Source organism: Hibiscus syriacus, unplaced genomic scaffold, assembly GCF_006381635.1.
Source record: "Hibiscus syriacus cultivar Baekdansim isolate YM2019G1 unplaced genomic scaffold, ASM638163v2 tig00110332_pilon, whole genome shotgun sequence".
NCBI lineage: Eukaryota > Viridiplantae > Streptophyta > Magnoliopsida > Malvales > Malvaceae > Hibiscus > Hibiscus syriacus.
This window is the reverse complement of record NW_024062688.1, coordinates 1,607,848-1,617,996: the sequence shown is the minus strand read 5'-3', so window position 1 is coordinate 1,617,996 and position 10,149 is coordinate 1,607,848. Positions and strand designations below refer to the sequence as shown.

The window sequence follows — 10,149 nt, the reverse complement described above, 5'->3', positions numbered from 1 at the left end:
TTATTCGCTACCCTCTTTTTGTTTATCGGACCGTCCATTCTCACATGAGTTCAGCAATAGTAGCCGTTGCCTCCTAGACCGCCTTTGCTTTCGCCACGTAGTAGAAACGACACGTGTCGAGAAGATAACGGGATTTCGGATTAGTCAAATTTTAATTTCGCCTTCCATAAATACTCTATCTCACCTCGCCTTCCAACCTCCGCTCTCATCCCCACTGATAAGAAGAAGTTTTCAAAGAGTAAATTCAGATCTTTATTTCTTCTCACTTCTATCTGTTAATTTCAAAATAAAAATGGCGTTGAATTTGGCACACCAGATTGGGACTCTTTCCGGGGCCCAAATTGTGGGGGAAGTCCCCACCGGAGAACAGCCGTCGACGGCGTCCTCGAATGTGTCCGGAGTTCGGAAACTTCCATTGGTGAGCCTCCGGTGCAACGTTCCCGCAGAAACCGTATCCCCTCCTATGTTAACTCCGCCGCTGACACCGCGGAGCGCGGCAAACAGGTCGGGTATGACGAGTCCGAAGCTGCGTGGAGATCTCTCCGCCGCTTGTCAGGCGTATGGGACGTTAGAGCCGGAATCGACGGAGGAGGTGGCGTGGAAGGAGGGAGGGAAAAAAGAGGAGAAGGGAGGGGTTCCGGTGTTCGTTATGATGCCGTTAGATAGCGTGACGTACGGGAACACGGTAAATAGGAAGAAGGCGATGAATGCCAGTATACAGGCGCTGAAGAGCGCGGGGGTGGAGGGGATAATGATCGACGTTTGGTGGGGGCTGGTGGAGAGAGAAGCGCCTGGTGCTTACAATTGGGGCGGCTACACCGAGCTTCTCGAGATGGCCAAGAAACACGGCCTTAAAGTCCAGGCTGTCATGTCCTTTCATCAGTGTGGCGGCAACGTCGGTGACTCTTGCACGTAAGCAAAATTAATATCCTTCCTTTATTCATTTTTAATAAGATGATCACATGAGGTCCTCAAATCAAGTTTTGGAAAATGATATAATTTAATTTAGAATAAAATACATAAATGATCGATCATAGCTGTTGCTCTTTTAACTTCATATTTTTGTTGATACCTTTACAGTTAGAAGACGTCAGTCGACCATTTTTTCGTTTTTTAATTAAAAAATTAACTGTGGTTTGAGTTAGATGTTAATCGCTAATAAAATTTGATCCCAAAATTATGAAATTGTATAGTTATCTAAGATTTGGGATATGAAAGTGGTTGTTTTTGTACAGAATTCCATTGCCCAAGTGGGTTATAGAGGAGATGGAGAAGGAGCCAGACCTAGCATATACTGATCAATGGGGAAGAAGGAATTATGAATACGTTTCTCTTGGCTGCGATACCCTTCCTGTCTTAAAAGGCCGCACCCCTGTTCAATGTTATGCTGATTTCATGCGTGCCTTTAGGGACAATTTCAAACATCTCCTTGGTGACACCATTGTGGTAAATTATGTTCCTTCTGTTGCCTTTTTCACTTTTTGTTTAATTCAACTGCTCAGGAAATAACATTCTTTTTCATTGCAGGAAATCCAAGTTGGAATGGGTCCGGCCGGTGAGCTTCGCTATCCTTCCTATCCGGAGGCAAATGGGACATGGAAATTCCCTGGAATTGGAGCCTTCCAATGTTATGATAAGGTACCTAACATCTGTTCTAGTTTTAGGCCAAGTGTTATATGGTTTTGTGTGTTCTTGCCAACTAATGTGGATGCTATTCGATTCAGTACATGCTTAGCAGCCTAAAAGCGGCAGCCGAAGCGGTTGGCAAGCCAGAATGGGGTAGCACAGGGCCAACTGATGCTGGTCGCTACAACAATTGGCCAGAAGATACTCCATTCTTCAAGAAAGAAGGTGGTGGTTGGAATAGTCCGTATGGTGAATTCTTCCTCTCCTGGTATTCTCAGATGCTTTTAGATCACTGCGAGAGAATTCTATCGTCCGCGACATCAATTTTCGACGGTGCAGGTGTGAAGATCTCTGTGAAAATTGCGGGAATCCACTGGCATTATGGAACCCGATCCCATGCTCCTGAACTCACAGCAGGGTACTACAACACAAGGTACCGAGATGGTTACCTCCCGATTGCTCAAATGCTAGCAAGACACGGTGCCGTTTTCAATTTCACTTGCATAGAGATGCGTGATCATGAGCAGCCTCAAGATGCCCTATGTGCACCTGAAAAGCTGGTCAAGCAAGTGGCTTTAGCTACCGCGGCAGCACCCACTTGCCGGGGAGAATGCACTTCCCCGTTACGAATACGCGCACGAGCAGATCTTACAAGCATCGTTGTTGGATGTTGATGGCTCTCCGGTTGATAGAGGATGTGTGCATTTACGTACTTGAGGATGAACCCGTCACTCTTTCATCCCGAGAACTGGAGTCGGTTTGTTGCATTCTTGAATAAGATGAACAATGGAAAGGTGCCCGTCGGTGTCGGAGGAGATGGAGCGGGAAGCCGAACAATTTGTGCATGTAACACAGCCTTTAATACAAGGAGCCGCGTCGCACTTATGCAGTAGCACTAGTATTTTAGATAAGGGCAGTGGTAGCTTAGGACAGTTTGGATCAATAACAATGCCTCAAGGGTTGTGGCACGCTATAGTGTTTCCTTTTACAATTATTTTTTTCCTTATGGAGTGATTAGAATAATGCATGTTGTATAATTGGTATGCGATTTTACTTTGTACCAAATAGTTGAAGCTCTGCCATTTTTCACGACAGGCTAATATATATATATATATATATATATATATAATATATATATATATATATTATATAATATATATATATATATATATATATATATATATATATATATATATATATATATATATATATATATATATTATACCTTTCTTGCTTTCGAGATGGAAATATTGAATTTGTTGGGTGCCGAATATCAAGATAATTATTGAAAACGGGAAGTTTGAGGTCTAAAATTAAAAAATGCATATACACATAAGTTGTGGCAGACATGTTGGAAAATATTTGTACAAAAATATAATATTAAAAAATGCATATACTCAAGATCGACTTATTAGAATGGCACATGGGGCCACTGGAATGGCTAGCCTAAAAAGACCATTTGATAAAATGTAAAATCAAAATATAATAGTTTAATCCATATCGGGGAGCTCCCAAATAAATACATTAAAATTTACTATAATCAAGTAATTGAAAATAAGTTACAATTCAAATACACTGTGCTCACTAGCTCGGTGTCATAATAACAACTAAACCATACTAAGTGTTCATTAAATGCTCATGCTATCGAGTGCAATAAAGAAAGTGAGTATACTCGTATACTACATAGTACTCTAGGATAGACATCATGATGTGATTGGAGGGTTACACTTCTCGAGACACATACCCTTCTAGCCTACCTAGGGTGAGGTTAAAATTCTCTGCATCACACACAACACCTGACTAACCCACCCTCGTGAGTGTGAGGGGCTTCGTGCCCTAGTTGTCACAAAGTGTCTCGAGCACTTGCTTAAGGATATCCAAATACTCTATACCTCGAAACTATCGTTATATGCTAAAGTAACTCAGTTGTCCTGACCGTTTCCCGAGTATCAGTCAAGGCTAGATTTATGTTGTCCTAGTTGATATTGTTTCTAGTTGTAATTGTATATTAGCATGGTTCTCACTTGTAGTCTTATTTGATGATGTTTTAGTGTCCTTAGGTCCCTCAATATTATTTGGTTTCTTGCTAAAAAATGTGCGATGATACTGATACTAAGTTGTTTTAGTATTGATATTGGCCCATGAGTATCGATACTCACCTTTGGGTATTGATACTTACACGGTGATTACAAGCTGAGAAAGAAGGGTAGTATCTGTAAGGTATGGCTCATAAATATGTACCAGGGTTTTCTATTATAAATAGAGATGTAACCTAAACCTATGAGAATTGAATAAAATTTTCTAGCGCCGTCTAGGCACCGAGGACGTAAGCACATTGCCGAACCTCGTTAAAATTCTTGTGTTCTTTCGTTTACTTTGCCCGATTTATCAACAGTATCGATACTCCTGAGTTAGGGTATCGATACTATTCAGGAGTATCAATACCAAATTTTATTTCACTTTTTGAAAAATACCTTTGTATCGATACTCTTAATTGGAGTATCGATACTCTACCCCCAGTATCAATACTCCCATGAGTATCAATACCAATTTTGTAACGTCTTAAAGTCTGAGTCGATAGTTTCGGGTAGGTAGCCAGGTTGGTTTCCAAATTTTCGGTAAAAATATTAATATTATAATTTTTATTGATAAATATTTTCTAAAAAGATTTAAATAGTTTTGAATTATTAAATTATATTTTTGGGAATTTATAAATTGATTTAACAAAGTGACTAAATTGAATGAATTGAAAATTGTATTTTAGTGACTAATTTGTAAATAGATCACAAATCAAAATCTATGAAGATAGTTTTACCAAGGCTTATGCAAGTTTAACTGTATCTTTAATCTCTTTTTTTGCTAATTTTTCATCTAGATTCATTCTCTTAATTCATTCTCATTTTCATTCCTAATTCTCATTAATCGTTTCTTTCATTTTCTCTCATCCAAACACTATCTTATCATTTTCTCTCCCAAAATTCTCTCAAGCTCTCTCATGGCTAAAACTCTTCTTCTTAATTTTCTATTCACTTGTTATTGATTATTGTTATTTTTTTCTTGATTTTCCCTCTTTAATCAAGATTATTTCTTCTCTTTTTCTCTTTGTTGTTTTCCTTGATCTCTTTGGTATTGCCACTGTTGATATTCATCTTCTTTTCTAGCAAGATAATTATATTTTCCATGGTTGTTTGTGCTTCAATGATTAATGATCCAATGTGATTGATGATTTTATTAAGCAATTCTTTTAAAGAGAAGTTTGTGAATTAAACTTGATTTTCGGAGGTATTTAATGTACTATTTTTCTTGATCACTTTTCAAGGTTTTCTTGTGTTGATTAAGATGTTATTGATGATATTATTATCATACTAAATCAATTTTGAAATCTCACTTGATTTGGATATCGATTTCTTTAAAACAAGCTTGAGTTTGATGTTTTTTTTAGAAATTTAAGAATTTGGATTAATTGAGGTTAATTCTGAGGTTTTAGTTGAGTTTAGTTATTGATATTAGTTGTTCTTGATCAGATCTTGTTGAGGAATAGGAGTTTCAATTGGATGGAGCCACGGAGGGTCGTTTCGGTATTTTCGCTCTTTTTTGGAACAAAAAAAATCTGCTTTGTTTTGGATGTGTTCTTGATGCGTTATTTTGCTTTCCAAGGTGTTTCATGTGTTGATTATTGAGGGAAATTGTTGCATCATGTTTGTAAGCTATTTCGGTTAGTGGACAACAAAAGTGAATGACTTTCATTCTTTGTGAATGAACATGTTCAAGGGTAAAGAAAGTGTAGTTTAGGATGTTTTCTTAGCTTGAACTCTAGTATAAAGAATCTTTATTGATGCACATAATTGGCATGAAATGTGATATGAAACATGGATATGTATTGTGAATTGTATATGTGTTGCAATTGATGAATAGTGGTTTTAAAAGTGATTTTGAAAGTGTGTGTATAAAGTGAAAGTGTGCATGGATGAGTGAATGTCCGTATCCATTTAAGGTTGATCATGACAACCATTTCCGATAAGTGTTTCAAAGTTTTGAAAGTGTATATGTGTAAGCTATGCATAATTTGATAACCACTCTGATGAACTTGGATTAATTGGCTATTTATTCTTAATGGGACCTTTGGATATGAAAGACATGTCTACGAAAGAGTACTCTATGGTTTGGACCTAAGTGAGTCCACAAATAAAGGGGAGTTTTATGGAGTCCATATATCCAATGAGCGAGTTGTGTTTCGAACAAAGACCATGATCTTTAATTCAAATAAAGTGTACATTACGAGTAACTTGCCAAGAGGTAATTGTGCATGAGTGTATGTGTTTTCTATTGGACATATGATGATAAACAAAATGTATATATTCTTCATTTTGTGTTCATTTATGAGGCAGTATGTGAACATAAAACCATGACATGATGGTATGAATGTTGAGTTAAAAACAAGTGAGAAATGATTGCATATAGGGTTTTCCTTTAGCTTGGAATGTGCATTGCTTGGAATGTTACTTGTTCATTGGGATTTTGAGCTCACACTCGATGTTTAACACTTTTCATATGATTAGTAGCTAAGTTGGAGGAGATGAGCAAGCATCTGGAGTGGTCAAGCAAGACATTACTAAATAAAGTGTATGTAGTTGAATTCATATAGTGGCAATGTGGGAATCATTTTGGGACCTAAATTATTATTGATATGTTGGGTTGGAATAAGTGTGTCATGATATATGTACCATTGATTTTGTGTTGGATTTTGTTAATTGGTTTGATTTGTTAATTTGGAATGTTGAACTCATGTTGTTGGTTAAATTGGATATCAAATTTGCCAAATATTGATTGGTGCCTTAAAGAAGTGGTTGATGTATTTAAACAAGTGACATTACATGTACTACATGTGTTAGATTCTTAAGATGCATGAAATGACTCAAAATGCATAATTGGACTAGGCGACTTGTGTTAAAAGTGAACCATTATGCAATGTTTGACTTTTGATGCTAGATTTTTATATGATATTGTGACTTATGTTATGAAGCATGTTACAAGTGTATTTTGACATGTATGATTGGTATGAAAGTGTCCAAACATGTATCTAGTCCCTAGGATTGATTATATGAAAGTTTGGTAACTCATTTATGCATGATCTTGAGTATTCTGCATTTTTCTAGAAAAATGATCGATCCATTAAGGGAAATGATTAATCCCTTTTCAAAAAAGATCGATCCCTTGGTCAGAAGGATCAATCTCAAACTCACTGTTTTACAAAGGATCGACCCTTTATCTATGTGCTTGATGAAACATGGTAAAATTATATTCATTAAAAACCCTAAGTATCCCCAAGTCTTAGTTTGACCCCATGATGTTTATATAAGTTCAAAATGGTCCAAAAATTGATTGGCTAATTAATATTAGACCTTAACTTGGAATTTGATGAGAATTGAGTTGTCACTCTTAAATATACTTAATTACATAATGAAAGTGTCAATTGAATGATTGTTCTTGTATGTGCCTTTTGAGTTGTTTACATTTTAGTCCCTAAAATGGTATGTTCAATTAAGTCTCTGTTTAATGTCCGATTAATATGGAAATTTGCATGTCACTAATTAAAGATTAATAATGAATATTGAAAAATTAATTTAGGGTTTCAACTTATAATTATTTGGTTATGCAAATGATCGGTTTACCTGTAACTGATTGGTTATGATTATCATGCATTGTTCAAATTGTTTCGAGACTTTAGATTATTCGTTGATATTCATTTTCATGTGTTACACAATGTATGATTTAAATTTTATGCTTATGCTTAGTTCACATGATTTAGGGTTTTAGTTCTATCTAAAAAGATTAGAATGACCGATTTACCTCTAACTGATTGGTTGCGATTATCAGGCATTGTTCAGATTTGCTTCGAGACTTTAGATTATTCGTTGATATTCATTGTCATGTATTACACAATGTATGATTTAAATTTTATATTTCTACTTAGTACTCATGATTTAGGGTTTTAGTTCTATTTGACAAGATTAGAATCTGATGTATACTCAGGTACCCAGGTATTTCCTCATGACCGGCATGGGGTGTTACAAAAATGACCTATTGTAATCTGGTAAATGTGCTCAATATCGATACCACCCTATGAGTATCGGACCCCGACTAGCAGTATCAATACTCCTTTTATGAGTATCGATACTTCCCTTCCAAACTCCCCTATTTTAAACTAGTTGATGAACAGTTTCAGTACTCTCTTCTAATATCGATACCCAAACCCAGTAATACCTTGTTTGGGTAGGAAAATGACTTCCTAACCTACCCCAAGTGCCCTACTAAGGTCCCCAAACATTCTTTAAGTCTTATGTATGAAATAAGGGGTCATAATGGGCCTTTATACATGATCAAAGCACCAAAAGCTTGAATCTACCATAGATGTTCATTCATGTTTCACAACTCAATTCTCATTAGCTATATTCATTTTCATGACTCACAAATGATGTGAAAGAGTTGTGAATGTGTTACCTTAGTTTCCTAGCTGTTGGAAACGTTCTTGAATCAATTAAGGGTCAATTTCTCATTGTTTTTAACCTTGGAGCTTTCTCCTACCTCTTTCACTAATTATAAACAAGGTAAACGAGTTACAAACTCATCTTGGAGCTTGGATTAAAGTTAAGGACACTTCCTAACACTTAAATCTACTAAAAACGATATGAAAATGTTTTGTTTTTTTAAACCCCCCACTAAAACCCATTTTTAGCCACCATGGCTTAAAACTTGGGTTTGAAGGCTTAATTTGAAGCTCTAAAGATAGAGATGAAGATTCTTACCTTTGTAAACCCAGAAAAAGTCTGTATGACTACAAAGTTTTGACCTTTGCTTAGTTCTTGGAGAGGAAGGGAATGATGATGAAGAGAATAAAACAAAAAGTATAGTTTGGTGAAAAAGAAATTAACAAACGTGAGATCATCCAAATTAATGGGTTTTCAGCTTTTGTTTTAAAAATTGGTCTAATTTCTCTTTTAGTCTTTTCCCTTTTATCCTAAGATTAAAATGTCATTTTTTAACAACAAATGGGCCTTAAACTAAGCCCAACTCAAACCCCAAGTGGACCAAGTTCTCATACAAGGTAAATGGGCTCATTTAAACCATCACGTGTTAACCCAAAACTTTTAACTCAGGATTTGGGGCGTTATAGTATACAAATAGTCCCTTGATTATAGGGTTATGCTTTATTAAGTCCATTGACTATTAAAAGTTACAAAATGGTCCTTTGACTTTAGAGTGTTGCTTTGTTGAGTATTTTGAGCTAAATGGAAGATATTTTGAGCTAAATATTAATTTGTTGGTTGTGATACGATAAAATTTAATTTCAAACGACTATCATATCTCAATCATCATGTTAACATACAACTTAAACAACCACCATTTTTTAATGAAAAAATACGAGTTTGGAACATAATGAATAGTCAGATAACATTTTGTAACTTTTATAGTCAAAGGACTTAACAAAGCAACATTATGTAGTTAGAGGACCATTTTATAACTTTTAATAGTCAAAGGATTTAATAAAGCAGTACCCTATAGTTAGAGGGTCATTTGTGTACTTTACCCCTATATGTATATAATGACCCATTTTTCAAGTTTTTTTCTGAACTTTTAATCATATTAATACTTGAATTTATTTATTCTCCATATTATTATTATTGTTAACGTGACATTTCAATGATTAATTAAATTTTACAATGGTGTAAAATGTTAATCAATTAAAATATTAACAGAATTAGATATCACATGTCATAATTTGCTTAATTGTTAAGTGATCATATCATTATTATATATAATTTAAAAAATAAGTTAAGATATTAAAATGATAAAAGAAATCATATAACAAATTAAAAAAATTATCATATTCGAAAGCAAAATAATTATTAAAAAGATCTAACCAATTAACTCTCATACTAACTAATTATTAATGTTAATTGTATGATCCACAATTATTACAATTTTGAATTGCGTAGAGACAACATTTAGTTTTGCTAAGGATGTGGTTTATACCCTAACTGGGGGAGAAAAATTCATCCCGCAGTTAGCACTGCCAAGGTTCTAGAGTCGTCTAAATTTTGGACTCAGGTGGCCATTTTTCTTTACTTCAGAAAAGGGGAAAATATACTCTCTTTTTTTATTCTTTTAGCCACAACAAAAGTTCCACGTGATTAGCCTTTTTTCACTTTCGACATAATCACATGAATCAAATGTTCTGGTCCATTTCTTTTAACGTGTACAACATTCATTTTATTATCTAATATATTGTTTTTATTTATGATTTAATATCCATTCAACATTATTTATAAAAAGTTTTTTATTACATAAAATGAAGGAATGTTTTGTTAATTTTCTTTCTACAAAGAACATCGTATGTCTTTTCTTTACTTGAAATAATTAATTAATTAAGAAGAGAAAAATATATATTTTTTAATATATCTTTCTTAAATTTTATCATTTCTAATTTTCAGTTTAAATGAGTGATTTAATGTTTTAGGGATG

At 34.7% G+C, this 10,149-nt stretch overlaps 1 pseudogene; it reads left to right on the top strand.

Moving 5' to 3' along the window:
• Window positions 1–205: 205 nt before the first annotated feature.
• On the top strand, window positions 206–2,739 carry LOC120119891 (annotated as a pseudogene).
• Window positions 2,740–10,149: the final 7,410 nt, after the last annotated feature.